Source organism: Phocoena phocoena, chromosome 2, assembly GCF_963924675.1.
Source record: "Phocoena phocoena chromosome 2, mPhoPho1.1, whole genome shotgun sequence".
In the NCBI taxonomy this organism is placed as follows: domain Eukaryota; kingdom Metazoa; phylum Chordata; class Mammalia; order Artiodactyla; family Phocoenidae; genus Phocoena; species Phocoena phocoena.
In genome coordinates, this window is record NC_089220.1 from 158,967,452 (window position 1) to 158,982,743 (window position 15,292).

At 39.9% G+C, this 15,292-nt stretch overlaps 1 protein-coding gene across 19 annotated transcripts in view; it reads left to right on the forward strand.

Annotated features, from left to right (window-relative positions):
* ABI1 (abl interactor 1) overlaps positions 1–15,292 on the forward strand; it is a 103,752-nt gene that overhangs the window by 20,188 nt on the left and 68,272 nt on the right. The gene's annotated exons all lie outside the window — the stretch shown is intronic.

Below are 15,292 nucleotides of genomic sequence, written 5' to 3' on the forward strand. Positions count from 1 at the left end.
TAGCTTTATAGTAAGTCTTGAAGTTGGGTAGTACAACTTTGGTCTCAAAGTTGTATTTAGCATTGTGTTGGCTATTCTTGGTCCTTTGACTCTCTAGATAAACCATATTTATTAAAAATTTCAATCTTTATTGATATATAATTGACATGCAATATTGTGTAAAAGTTTAAGGTATACAACATGGTGATTTGATACACGTACACATTACCAAGTGATTACCACAGTAGGGTTAGTTAATACGTCCATCACCTCACATAATTACCATTTTGTTTTTTGGAGAAAGCAACTTTCAAATATATAATACAGTATCGTTAATTATTGTCACCAAGCTATACATTAGATCCCCAGAACTTAGTCATCTCATAACTGGAAGTTTGTACCCTTTCACCAACATTTTCCCATTCCCCACCACCAACTACCATTCTACTCTCTGTTTATCTGAGTTCAGCTTTTAAAGATTCCACATATAAGTGATATTATACAGTATTTGTCTTTCTCTATCTGACTTACTTCACTTAGCATAATTCCCTCAAGGTCCATCCATGCTGTTGCAAATAGCAGGATTTGCTCTTTCTGGTGGCTGAGAAATAATCCTCTGTGTGTGTGTGTGATGTGTGTATACACACCATATCTTTATCCATTCATTTGTAGATGAACATTTAAGTTTGTTAAGCTTGTTTCCATATCTTGGCCGTTGTGAATAATGCAGTGAACATGGGAGTGCAGTTATCCTTTTGAGATCCTGATTTCATTTCCTTTGGATATATACCCAGAAATGGGATTTCTGGATCATATGGTAGTCCTGTTTTAAAATTTTTGAAAGCCTCCATACTGTTTTCCATGGTGGGCATACCAATTTATATCCCACCAACAGGACACAAGGGTTCCCTTTTCTCCACATCCTTGCCAGTGCTTGTTATGTCTTGTCTTTTTTTTTTTTTTGGTTGCGATACGCGGGCCTCTCACTGCTGTGGCCTCTCCCGTTGCGGAGCACAGGCTCCGGATGCACAGGCTTAGCGGCCATGGCTCACGGGCCCAGCCGCTCCGTGGCATGCGGGATCCCCCCAGATCGGGGCACGAACCCGCATCCCCTGCATCGGCAGGCGGATTCCCAACCACTGCGCCACCAGGGAAGCCCTATGTCTTGTCTTTCTGATGATACCCATTCTGACAGGTGTGAGGTGTGGTTTTGATTTGAATTTTCTTGTTGATTAGTAATGTTGAGCCTCTTTTCATGTACCTGTTGACCATTCGTATGTCTTCTTTGGAAACATGTCTATTCAGGTCCTCTGCCCATTTTTAAATTAAAAAAAAATTTTTTTTTGCTATTGAATTATGTGAGTTCTTTGTATATTTTCAGTATTAACCCCTTACCTGATAGACAGATTTCAGATATTTTCTCCCATCCTGTAGGTTGCCTTTTCATTTTGTTGATGGTTTCTTTTGCTGTGTTGTAGCCTTTTAATTTTGATATAGTCCCACCTATTTATTTTTGGGTTTTTGGCATGTGCTTTTGGTGTCATATCCAGAAAGTCATTGTCAAGACTAATGTTAGGGAGCCTTTTTTCTGTGTTCTTCTAGGAGTTTTATGGTGTTAGGTCTTACGTTTAATCCTTTTTTGAGTTGATTTTTGTGAGTGGTGTAAGATAGGTGTCCAGTTTCATTCTTTTGCATGTGAATATTCAGTTTTCTCAACACCATTTATTGAAGAGATTATCCTTTCCCCACTGGGTATTTTTGGCTCCCTTGTCAAATATTACTTGACTGTATATGTGAGGGTTAATATCTGGGCTCTTAATTCTGTTATATTGGTCTTTGTATCTGTTTTTACACTGGTACTATATGTATGTATATTTTATATATACATAATTTTTTTGATTAGTATCATTTTGTAATATAGTTTAAAGTCAGGAAGTGTGATGCCTCCACCTTTGTTCTTCTTTCTCAGGATTGCTTTTGCTATTTCCAATATATTGTAGTTCCAATACAAAATTTAGGATTTTTTTTCTATCTGTGAAAAGTGCTTTTGAAAATCTGATAGGGCTTGCATTGAATCTATAGATGGCTTTGGGTAGTGTGGACATTTTAACAATACTAATTTTTGCAATCCATGAACATGATAAATCTTTTCATTTATTTGTGTCTTCAGTTTCTTTTTTCAAAGTCATATGGTTTTCACAGTATAGCTCTTTTACCTCTTGGGTTAAGTTTATTCCTATATATTATTGTTATTTTTGATGTTATTGTATAGCATCCATACAAACCAGTACAAAAAAATTGTATTTTATTGTTTTTGATGTTTTGTATGCTATTAATGGGATTTAAACAGATTTCTTTTTCAGATATATTATTATTAGTGTATAGGAAGGCAACTGATTTCTGTGTGCTGATTTTGTATCCTGCAAATTTACTGAGTTCTTTTATTCTATTTTTTTTTTGATGGAGTCTTTAGCATTTTGTATATAGATCATATCATTTGTGAACAGACTGTTTTGTGCATCCTTTCTGATTTGAATGCCTTTTATTTCTTTTTCTGGCCTAATTGCTCTGACTAGGACTTCCAGTACTAAGTACAATACAATAGAGGGGTGAGTGTGGGCACCCTTGTCTTATTCCTGATCTTAGAGGAGAAACTTTGAAACTCACCTTAGAGTATGGTGTTGTCATCTGTGGCCTTCATCATGTTGAGCTACATTCCGTCTGTACCCAATTTGTTGAGAGTTTTTATCATGAGAGGATGTTGAATTCTGTCAAATGCTTTTTCTGCATCTAATGAGATCATATGATTTTTATCTTTCATTCTATTAATATGCATCACACTTATTGCATATGTTAGTTGTTTATGTTGAACTGTTCTTGAATCCTAGGGATAAATCCCTCTTGATCATGGTGTATGGCCCTTTTACTGTGCTGTTGAATACAGTTTGCTAATATTTGTTGAGAATTTTTGCATGTTTATTCAACAGGGATATGGGCCTGTAATTTTTTTTTTTTCTTGTAGTTTTCTTATCCGGTTTTGGTATCCGGATAATGCTGGCCTTGTAAAATGAGTTTGAGAGTGTTCCCTCTTCATTTATTTTGGAAGCCTGTGAAAGATTGATTTTAATTCCTTTTTGAATGTTTAGTAGAATTCACGGGAGAAACCATCTGGTAATGGGCTTTTCTTTGTTGGGAAATTTTTGATTATTGATTCAGTCTCCTTACTTGTTATCGGTCTGTTCAGATATTCTAGTTCTTCATGATTCAGTCTTGGTAGGTTGTATGTTTCTAGGAATTTATCCGTTTCTTCTAGGTTATCCAGTTTGTTGGTGTATAATTGTTTATTGGAGTCTCTTATGATTTTTTTAATGTTTCTATTGTATGTCTCCACTGTAATTTCTGATTTTATTTATTTATTTATTTATTTTTTGCGGTACGCGGGCCTCTCACTGTTGTGGCCTCTCCCGTTGTGGAGCACAGGCTCCAGACGCGCAGGCTCAGCGGCCATGGTTCACGGGCCCAGCCGCTCCATGGCATGTGGGATCTTCTCGGACCGGGGCACGAACCCTTGTCCCCTGCATCGGCAGGCGGACTCTCAACCACTGCGCCACCAGGGAAGCCCTCTGATTTTATTTATTCATGTCTTTTTCCCCTTAGTCTTACTAAAGGTTTGTCAATTTAGTTTGTCTCTTTGAAAAGCCAGATCTTTGTGTCATTGGTCTTTCCTATTTTTTCTGGTCTCTATTTCATTTTTTTCTACTCTGATCTTTATTTCCTTCCTTCTGCTAACTTTAGGCTTAGGTTGTTCTTGTTTTTTTCTTGAAGTGTGACGTCAGATTGTTTATCTGAGATATTTTTCTTAATGTAGACATTTATTTTATTATTATTTTTTTTGTGTGGTACGTGGGCCTCTCACTGTTGTGGCCTTTCCTGTTGTGGAGCACAGGCTCTGGACACACAGGCTCAGCGGCCATGGCTCACGGGCCTAGCCACTCCGCGGCATGTGGGATCTTCCCAGACCGGAGCACAAACCCGTGTCCCCTGCATCGGCAGGCGGACTCTCAACCACTGCACCACCAGGGAAGCCCCAGACATTTATTTTAAAATGCATTTCTTTTTAATTTATTTTGGCTGCGCCACATGCTTTGCAGGAACTTAGTTCCCCGACAAGGGATTGAACCCGGGCAACGGCAGTGAAAGCACCAAGTTCTAAGCACTAGACCACCAGGGAATTCCCTTTAATGTAGACGTATATTGCTATAAACTTCTCTCTTACAGCTGTTTTTGCTGTATCCCATAAATTGTATTTCCATTTTGTTTCAGGATGTTTTTTGATTTCCCTTTTGTTTTCTTTTCTGATCCATTGGTTGTTCGGGTGTGTGTTTTTTAATTTCTACATATTTGTGGATTTTCCGGTTTTCCTTCTGTTATTGGTATCTAGTTTCATACCATTGTGGTCAGAAGAGATTCTTGGTATGATTTCAATTTCTTTAAATTTGCTAAGACTTGTTTTGTGACCTAACATGGATTCTATCCTGGAGAATGGTCTGTGTGTGCTTGAGAGGAATGTGTATTCTGCTGCTGTTGGATAGGATATACTTACCTGTACCAGTGTGTTGTATATTTTCATGTTGCTAATTAGCATCCTTTCATTTCGTGCTGAAGACTTCCTTTCAGCATGTCTCATAAGGCAGACCTAGTGGTGATGACCTCCCTCAGCTTTTGTTTGTCTGGAAAAGTCTTTATATCTCATTTGTTTCTGAAAGACAACTTTGCTGGATAAATTAATCATGGTTGGCAGTTTTTTCTTTAAGCACCTTGAATGTATCATCTTGTTCTCTCCTGGCCTGTAAGGTTTCTGCTGAGAAATCTGCTGATAGCCTTATGGGTATTCTTTTGTAGGTGACAAGCTTCTTTTCTCTTGCTGCTTTTAAGAGTCTCTTTGTCTTTGATTTTTGACAGTTTCATTATAATGTTCCTTGCGGAAGATTTGATTTAAATTTGTTTGGGAACGTGTGAGCTTCGTGAACTTGGGTGTCCAAATCTCTCCCCAGATTTGTGAAGTTCTATGCTATTATTTCTTTAAAAATACTTTTTGCCCTCTTCTCCCTCTCTTCTCCTTGTGGGACTCCAATAATTCACAAATTGTTTCTTTTTATCATATCCTCAAAATCACAGGCTTTTCCCAGTCTTTTTCATTCTTTTTTTCTCCTGTGATTGGATAATTTCAAAGTTCCTGTCTCCTACTTAACAGATTCTTTCTTCTGATTGATCCATGCTGCTGTTGATGGTCTCTGTTGCATTTTTTATTTCATTTATTGCATTTTTTTGCTCCAGAATTTGTTTCTTTATTATGATTTCTGTCTCTTTGTTAAACTTCTCATTTTTGTTCATGTGTTTACTGATTTCGTTACATTATCTTTTTGATTTCTTGTAGCTCATTGAGCTTCCTTGAAACACCTGTTTTGAATTCTTTATTGGGTAAATCACAGAACTCCATGTCTTTGGGATTGGTTACTGGTGAGCCTTTGATTGTGTCATTTTCTCTTGAATTTTCATATTCTTTGAATTCTTGTGTTGCTGTCTTCACACTTGAAGTAGCAGTCAGCTCCTCCAGTTTTTACTAATTGACTGCAGGAGAGAAATATCTTCTGTCAGATCTGCTAGGGATTCCAAGGCTTTGATATATCTTCTATGGGTATTCCTGCTCCACATTTCTTGCTCCTCCTTGTGACAGAATTCTTAAGCTTGTTTGCATTCTCTTGATCCTGCAAAGTACCAGGCCGGATGCTGACAGCCTCCTTTTTGCTTTCCTGAGGGTGGTGCTTATGGCTCAAGTTTATGGTCTCTCCCAGGCCTGCAGGTTCAGGCTGGCTTTCTGTGCGTGCTCACTAGCCTGCTGCAAAAGCTCACTCTTGGTACTGTGTGGAGCACTCACGGGAGCCTGTCATGAGGTGGGGTATGTGGGGTCGGGCACGAGGGGCACTGGTGGTGCCTGTGGGCCAGTGTGGGGGTATCTGTGGGCAGAGCATCCCCAGGAGCTTGTGCTTGGGCCTCCTAATGGAGCCCTTGACGTGCTTAGTAGGATCCACATCCCTTCTGTTGTGTTCCGCACCAAGGTCTGGCTGCTGGTCTCCCAGCCACTCACCACCTCCTAGTTTTGCTGCTCACGACTCAGTATTCTGGACGGGGCTTCTTTGGCAGTGTGTCACACAGCTGGGGAAGCTAGGCGTTCCCTCACCTGCTCTCACTTTACCTCGAGGGGGAAGTCATAGGCTGAAAAGTGTTCTCTCGGTTCTGAGCTGTGCTGCCTTGAAGGGATGGGTAAAGCGGGTAAAATCAAACTGTGCTTCTTACCCTTTCCAATGCATCTTATCTCAGATTTCTTTTGTTCCATTGGTGGGCTGGAACTTCTCAACTGGACTCCTAGACTTCCACAAAGGTTCTCTAATCTGTGGGTGATTGTCTAAATTAGTGTTCTCTAGAGGCTCCTGGACTGCAGCTGCGAGGGGCTGGAGCTCATTCACAGGCCAGTTCATGGTTCACATCTGAGACTGAATGTATGTGTATTACCTGATGTACTGGTGGGTAAGAGTCCTCTCATGCCCCTTGGCATATGGTGCTGGTGTCAGAACCAAAGCTAAATGGGGCTATAGCCATGGCCTCTGATATAAAGTTGGTTCTGAGTCTGTAGCTGAGACCATGGGTACAGGTCTGTCTTAAAACAGCCCTCCTTGATCTTGGACTGCTCCTGAGTTTTATAGTCTCTTTGGATCCCACAGCTCCCTTTTGCCCAAGGACGGATGCAGAATTGTTGTTGAAGGTGGATACGATGAGGGGTGTCTTACTCGGCTATCTGGATGACATCATCTTTGTGTATAAACTTTAGAATCACTTTGTTGATATTCACACAATAACTTCCTGGGGTTTTGATTAGGATTCCACTGAATCTATAGATCAAGGTGGGGAGAAGTAATGTCTTGACAATATCAAGTCTTCTTACGCATGACCGTGGATTATCTCTCCATTTATTTAGTTTTTTGATTTCTTTCATCAGAGTTTTGTAGTTTTCCTCAAATAGGTCTTGTACATATTTTGTTAGATGGCTTTCTTTTTAATATTATTGTATCTCCCTAATTGGTACTTAAATTTCTGATTGGTTAAATTATTTGGTTTGGATTCAGTTTGTGGTAATTTGTTAATAAAATATTTTTCCTTCTTTTGTCTCTATTTTTATAACTGATGGGTGTTAACAGAATGTTCCTCTGTTCATGTCTTAGAGTTTTTGTAAAAATGACTGTCTGTCTCACAGGTTTTGGGAATAGCTGTCTGTAATTTAGAAAATTTAGTTGATTTCAGTAAAGATTTGTTAATTGATTCATACTGTTGTAATTCTTATACTTTTATATAACAGATTAAGAAATTAGGGTAAAGGTAGTTTGTCAGGTAGTGTCATACTAGTTATGATTTTTGGTTTGGAAAATGTGGTTAATGAATCACTTGGATGGAGATAGCCAAGACTGATTCTGTGAGACTTGTATTGTAAGCTGGTGTAAGTGAGGAAATAGGCAGAGTCAGTGGTAGCACAAGGTACTTTTGTTGATATTTATAGAACCTTGATTTTTTTTTTTAAGCAGAAGTGCTTTATTTTTCTTAAGTTAGTTAATTAAGTTTGGTGCTGATTGTGACAGTGTTAACTACTACCTTACCTTGTAGTTTGTGAAATGATGCATTATATTCCTTTAGTAATTTCCTAGCAAAGTCACATTTATTTGGGTATGAATTAAAGATGTGAATTTGTTCCTTTATTGAGGAATAACTTAGAAAAGTGTTAAATGTTTATAAGTTTTTTTTTTTTTCATTTATAGATCCCGTATATAGAGCATTAATTGTTTCGTAGATCAGAAACATTCTCAGCTACCTGGAGAAAGTCAGCTTTCTCACTCTATTCTTTTTTCCCTTCCAGTTAATTAAAATTCATGTGGTACACAAATTAGTTAATGATGACTTGGGGTGGCTCATCTTAGACGAAATACTTCAGTTGTTTCACTGTGACACATTAGAACTATACTTTGTTCACTCTTAGAATTGTAGACTGGGAGGCAGTGTGACATAGGGGAGACCATGGCCTTTGGAGACCTGGTGGCTCTATTCCTTCCTAGCAGTGCTCCTTTGGGCAAGTTACTTAACCTCACCAAATTTCTTTCTCCTCATTGTTAGATGTCTTCATGGGGTATTTAACATAAAGATGACTTTCTTGTGTGTGGTGCAGAGTACATATTATAACAGAATTCTGTCTCCATTCTCGTCTGTATTTTCACAGTCCACTTGGTAAAACTTCAACTGAGGTGATCTTTCTAAAGCCAAAAACTAGTCATGTCTTTTCTTTCTGAAAATCCTTCAGTGGCTCCCCTTTAGCCTCAGGATGTAGTCCAAATTCCTCAAGGGTCTGTAGGATTTCTCTAGCCTTGTGGCATATTTCCTTCTCTGTTGGGCCTGCTGACTAAGCTTGCTTACCTCCAAGCTAATGTTCCTGTTAATTACATTCTGCTTTGAACTCTGTCCTTTGCTCTTTCTGACCTTCCTCTTTCTGACCCCAAGCTGCTTCTGTTGTTCAGAACATTAGGTTAAATAAAATTCCTATCTTTTAAGTGCATATGACAAGATTAAGAGCTGTGTGGTACACAGTCCTAGCTGCACCATTTACCGTTTAGGGGATCTTTGGATAAATTATTATCTCTGAGCTTTACATAGTGCCTTATCTGTGAAACCAGGATGTCTGCTTAGTTTACTATGTGAAAAATGCTTTGAAAACCAGTAATACATGCTGTTAAAAGTATTACTATCAGGAGTACATTTTGGGTATTCGTAAGAGGATATATTTCTTAATGTTCAAGAAGAAAAATGATGGTTTGGATTGAATTATGCCCCCTGCTCCCAAACTTATATGTTGAAGCCCTAACCCCCCCCGTATAACTACTGTGTTGGAGATAGGGCCTTTGAAGAGGTGATTAAGGTTAAATGAGGTCATAGGGTGGAGCTCTGGTCCAACAGAACTGGTGTCCTTATTATAAAAGAGGAAGAGACACCAGAGGATGAGGACGCAGTGAGAAAGGTGACTGTCTCTGCAAGCCAGGAAGACAGCTCCAGAAACAGAAGCCTGATCTTGGATTTTCCAGTCTCTGGAACTGTGAGAAAATACATTTCTGTTGTTTAAGCCAGTCAGTCTGTGGTATTTTGTTATGGCAGCCTGAGCAGACTAATACAGATTAAAATATAATTGCCTTGTGGGAAGGGCAAACTAGGCTGATTTTTCAGATAAATTGTAATGAATAACACAGTCAGCTATAAATTAGTGGACTAGTTTGGAAAGTAGTCTTGGTAATTTGGAAGTTACTCTAATAGATTTTTTTTTTGTCTATATGACTAGGAGTATTACTATAAATTGTTAATTTCTAGTTTAACCAAGACTCTTTTTGGGAAACTTACTCTCCCCCTCCCTCATATAAAAGTTAAGTCATTTAGGATGCATTAGGTTTGCAGGTAGTCAACTCATCTCAATTAAGATTAAACAATAAGAAACATTTATTATTACTTTGTATCACAAGAAATTCCAAGGTAAGATTATCCTACTGTTGGTTAATTCTTTAGCTCAGTGTCATCAAGGATTCAAATTCTGTTTCCCCCTCATGCTGTACTAAGACAGCCTTCTTCTTAGTCTCCTGGTGTCTGCAAAAATGTTACATGGTTATTGTTGAACATTTGGAAATGTCACTAAAGGATAAGGATGAAAACACAGATTATTTATAATCCAACTGATAACATGCTGATGTATCTTCTCTCATTATCTGATGAGTTAGCTTGTGTAGGTATTTAATTATACCAAAGAAAATTAGGTCACAGTATATACACAGATATATATTCTGTTTTTTTTCCCATTAAGATTATACCAAGAGAATTCTCTTAGTAAAAATAATCATTTTTGCTTGTTATTGGAGTAATGATCATTTAAAATATTGGATATAGAGAAATATAAAGAATATTTAAAAATCACCCAGAGATGACCACTACTGTATTGATACATTTCCTTTTAGACCTTTTCTGAGGTGTATACACATTTTTTTTTTTTTTTTTTTTTTTTTTTTTTTATGCGTTATGCGGGCCTCTCACTGTTGTGGCCTCTCCCGTTGCGGAGGACAGGCCCTGGACGCGCAGGCTCAGCGGCCATGGCTCACGGGCCCGGCCGCTCCGCGGCATGTGGGATCCTCCCAGACCGCGGCACGAACCCGCGTCCCCTGCATCGGCAGGCGGACTCTCAACCACTGCGCCACCAGGGAAGCCCCACATTTCTTTTAAAAAAGCAAATACATAATCATTTTATATCTTGCTTTTTTTTTTTTTTTTTTCCTGTGGTACGTGGGCCTCTCACTGTTGTGGCTTCTCCCATTGTGGAGCACAGGCTCCGGACGCGCAGGCTCAGCGGCCATGGCTCACAGGCCCGGCCGCTCCGTGGCATGTGGGATCCTCCCGGACCAGGGCACGAACCCGTGTCCCCTGCATTGGCAGGCGGACTGTCAACCACTGCGCCACCAGGGAAGCCCTGTATCTTGCTTTTATTATTAAGTATTTTATATACCTTCTCTTGTGATGTGTACTCCATATGGTGTATGCTCATACTGCTGTTTCTTTGCTTCTTCACTCTCACCCCACACCTATGGCCTCATGAGGAGTCCCAGTTGACTGAGGAAGAAAACACTTCGGTCTAGTTTACAGGTGGTTCTACATAATATGCTGGTACCACCTGAAGATGGACATCTGTAGCATTATAGCCATACTCAGCAGTTACCCAGAAGGGCAGTGATGAAGGGAAATTCTCCCAGTGGATAGATCTTTTTTTTTTTAATTGACGTATAGTTAATACACAATACTGTGTTAGTTTCAGGTGTACAGCAAAGTGATTCAGTTATATATATATATATTTTTATTTCAGATTATTTTCCATTATAGGTTATTACAAGATATTGAATATAGTTCCCTGTGCTATAAATACTTGTTGCAAACCACTGGTAGATCTTTGAGCAGTGCACCTAGTTGTTTTGTCTTGAAAGAGATGGTTAGAGATGTGGACCCACTCTAATTCATGGCAGTAGCTAATCATTCAGCTAATTGATGATGGGCTTGGAAGGAACATAATTGGAAGTATGGGGAATAGATATATAGATATGCTTCCAAATGGACACAGAGTAATATTTGTGTTCATTGTGAATGCCCATCAAAGAGCAGCCTCAGCAGAGAAGGATCTTAGTGATCAGGTGGACAGGACGTTACCTCTGGATTTCACCCTCTTTCCCTATCCACCTCTATCCTTGCCCAGTGAGCTCATGAAAAAGACACTATGGTGGCAGGCATGGAGATTGTGCATATACTCAGAAACATGGGTTTCTACTCACCAGACCAACCTGGCTACTGCTACTGCTGAATGACCACCTTGCCAATAGCAGAGAGCCACCAATGACCCCCTAAGAGGGCACCATTCCTCTGGAGGGACCAGCCAGATATCTGGTGGCAGGTGGTTTGCATTGGACTACTTCCATAATGGAGAGGACAGCACTTTTTTCTCCCTGAAAAAGCTGTTTACTCTGGGTATGGATTTGCTTTCCCTCCCTGCATTGTTTCTGCCAAAACTCTTTGTGACTTTCAGAATGCATTAATTATGTCTTGGTATTTCATATCACATTGCTTCTGACCAGACGGTTCATTTTACAGCAAGTGAAATGTGTCATTGGGTTCATGTTCACGGAATCCCTGGTCTTACCATGTTCCCCATTAGCCTGAAGGAGCTGAATTGATAGAACAGTGGAATGTCCTTTTGAGGACTCACTGCCCAGTTGGTGGCAATTCTTTGCAGTGTTGGGGTAGTGTTCTCTAAGATGTGGTCTAGTCTCTGAATCAGCCACCGGTGTGTGGTGGGGTTTCTCTTGTAGCCAGCATTCATATGTCAGGGAATCAAGAGGTGGAAACGAGGTGACGTTTTCTCACGATTACCCGTAATGATCCACTACCAAAAATTTTCCTTCTGTATCCACAACTCTGGGGCATGCTGGTTTAGAGTTCTTAGTTCCAAAGAGAGGAATGCTTTTATTGGGGAATGCAGTGCTGGTTCTATTAAACTGGAAGTTGAGCACCAGTCACTTTGGCTTCCTCGTGCCAGTGAACTAACAGGCAAAGCAGGAGATTACTGTATTGGTTACTGTGATTGATCCTGATTCTCAAGTGGAAATTGGGTTGCTACTACACAATGGGGGTAAAGAGGAGTATGTCTGGAATGCAGGAGATCCTCTGGAGTGCCTTTTACCACTCCTGTCTCCTATGATAAAAATGTTAATGGAAAACAAAAAACAACCCAGTACAAGTAGGGCTGCTAATGGCAGAGAAGGTTTGAGTCAGCCCACCAGGCAAGAACAACAACCATATGAGGTGATTGCTGAGGGCAAATGAAATATGTAATGGATAGTAGTAGAAGAAAATTACGATAAACACCAGCTATGACCTCATGACCAGTTATAGAATGAAAACTCTAGTAGTTATGAATATTTGTTCTGTATCTTAATATTTGTGTACATAGTAACCTATTCTCTGCCCCCCCATTCTTCTGTATTTAACTTAAGGTGTGTTATTAGTGGTTAACCTTGTATTTCAATATTTAAGTTACAGGATATCAAAGGGGAAGTACAACTCAACTAAGGAAGGAAAGAACATTACTCAAAGAGAAAGTAGACTTTGTACTCACTTTTGGGGAGATGGCATCTTTTTGGTTGTATGAGGGATGGTTGCATTATGTTAGACTGAAGTGTGATTTTGCTGTTGTTTTTATTCAGGAGCTGAATATGACAGAGGTGTGTGTGTACCACATTGACAGAGGGTATCATGGTGGTTCGTACTATATCAGTTTACTTAAGGTGGAATTGTGTGTGGCATAGTTATAGTATGGTTCCTTCCCTGCATGTTTGTGGATTAGAATTGGCTAAAAGAGAATTTGTGTAAGCAACACTCACTAACCTCTGAAGGTTTTTGTGGTAAGATGGAGTGAGAGATGCAGAGGTGTTGGTGGGTTCCAACTTGACCTTGGTCTCCTTTACTCTGCATCCAGCTCTCTTTCTTGGTTGCTGATAATTTGATCAACAGTGGCATCAGGCCCACTCACCTGGTGGGAGACCTACAGCTTCCCAGATCTCTCCATGAGTCTTTCCTTTGCAGTTGCTTTTCTGCAGCTGGATGTGTTGGGTGTCTCAGATAGACTATTTGATGACTCTCTGATCCTCATACTTCCCTCCGGGACCTTCACAACTTTCCCAGCTATTCCTATAGTTGTGTAAAGTAAAATTCTATAATTTCTTCTTCTGTAACTCATAGTGGTTCTACTTCCCAGTTTGAATTCTGACTTAATGCATTTTCCTTGTTGGTAAATACCTAGATCACTTTCATTGACTGCATGGCATTCTAATACATGAATATTTTAACCACCAGTCATTGGCCATTTAGATTGTTTCTAGGTTTTGTGTTTTTTTTTTCCGTTATAAACAAAGGTGTGGACATTCTTGAGCATACAGTTTCTTTGCACTTAGCCTTTTATTTCTTTTGGGTAATTCCTAGAAGTGAAGAATATATGCATTTTAAAGAACCGTGATACATATTGTCTAATTGCACCCTCCAGCAGAATGTTAAAGTGCTTGCCCAGGCAACACTCCTGATCATCATGGCTCTTTCAGTTTAATTCCTTTTAAGAAGAAATAAGATTATATGAGAAGATAATTAGTTAACATGGAAGGAGTTGATGGAAGGAACCCAGTGTCTTAGACTCCTGTGCAATATATCCTGTCAACAATACACTGAGGGCTTCCCTGGTGGCGCAGTGGTTGAGAGTCCACCTGCCGATGCAGGGGACACGGGTTCGTGCCCCAGTCCGGGAAGATCCCACATGCCGCGGAGCGGCTAGGCCTGTAAGCCGTGGCCGCTGAGCCAGCACGTCCGGAGCCTGTGCTCCGCAACGAGAGAGGCCACGACAGTGAGAGGCCCGTATAACGCAAAAAAAAAACCAAAAAAACAATACACTGACATTATTTAACTTATTTAATACATTTAACTTATTTTGTGTTTAAATGTAGTTGCTCTTTCTAAAACTGGGTTTTTACAGGTTTTCATTAAACCTGTTTTTTATAAATATAATTCCTTTACCATCCTGTAGTATGGTACAGGATGGTAAAGGGATGAGTCTGGATTAAGTGTCATTGACTGAGGCTATAATTAGGGTAAAACCTAAAATTTCAGAATGTAATTATTTGGTTATTGGAAATGCCCTGGAGTTATAAATTGACTTGTGAAGGTTTAAAAACATAATCTACTTTAGAGTTGAATTTGGAATGTTATTTAATAAGTATACCAGCTAACGGGCTTCCCGGGTGGCACAGTGGTTAAAAATCCGCCTGCCAATGCAGGGAACATGAGTTCGAGCCCTGGACCAGGAAGATCCCACATGCCGTGGAGCAATGAAGCCCGTGCGCCACAACTATTGAGCCTGTGTTCTAGAGCCCACGAGCCACAACTACTGAAGCCCGTGCGCCTAGAGCCCATGCTCGGCAACAAGAGAAGCCACCGCAATGAGAAGCCCACGCACCGCAATGAGAAGCCCATGCACCACAATGAAGAGTAGCCCCCGCTCGCTGCAACTAGAGAAAGCCCGCACACAGCAATGAAGACCCAACGTAGCCAAAAATAAATAAATAAAAAAATTTATTTAAAAACAAAGTATATATATGAGTATACCAGCCGTTGATTGTTCTGTGTTAGCTCTTCAATTAAAGAAGAGCGTGTGCAACAACTCCCATTCCTGTACCTCAAAACTGTGTGACATAACAGGCAGCAGGGATTTCCCCTGGATTTTGCTGGGAATGAAAGGACTATTAGGCAGTTAGCAGTTACTTTAAGTGGGAGGTGGTGGGGAGGAGCTGTGCTAGAGTGTACAGTGACTAGGTTTCAACCTGAATTGTTATGCAAAAATTTATTCTTCTTGCTGGATATTTGCTGTAACTTGGTAGCATTTCTTTTTATTTCCTTTTTACTTTTATTGGAATAGGTATTGTGTTGGAGAAAAATTAGATCCTTTCAATGTTAGCTAGGTATTGAGTGTATGCATACATACCCTAATCCCCATGGCTCCAACCAGGATTTGGCCTGTGTGCTCTTTTTTCCTGAATCCTCACATCCCTCTCCACGAAGTGATTATGGATTCCTCCTGGAAAGTTTCTCAAGTCTC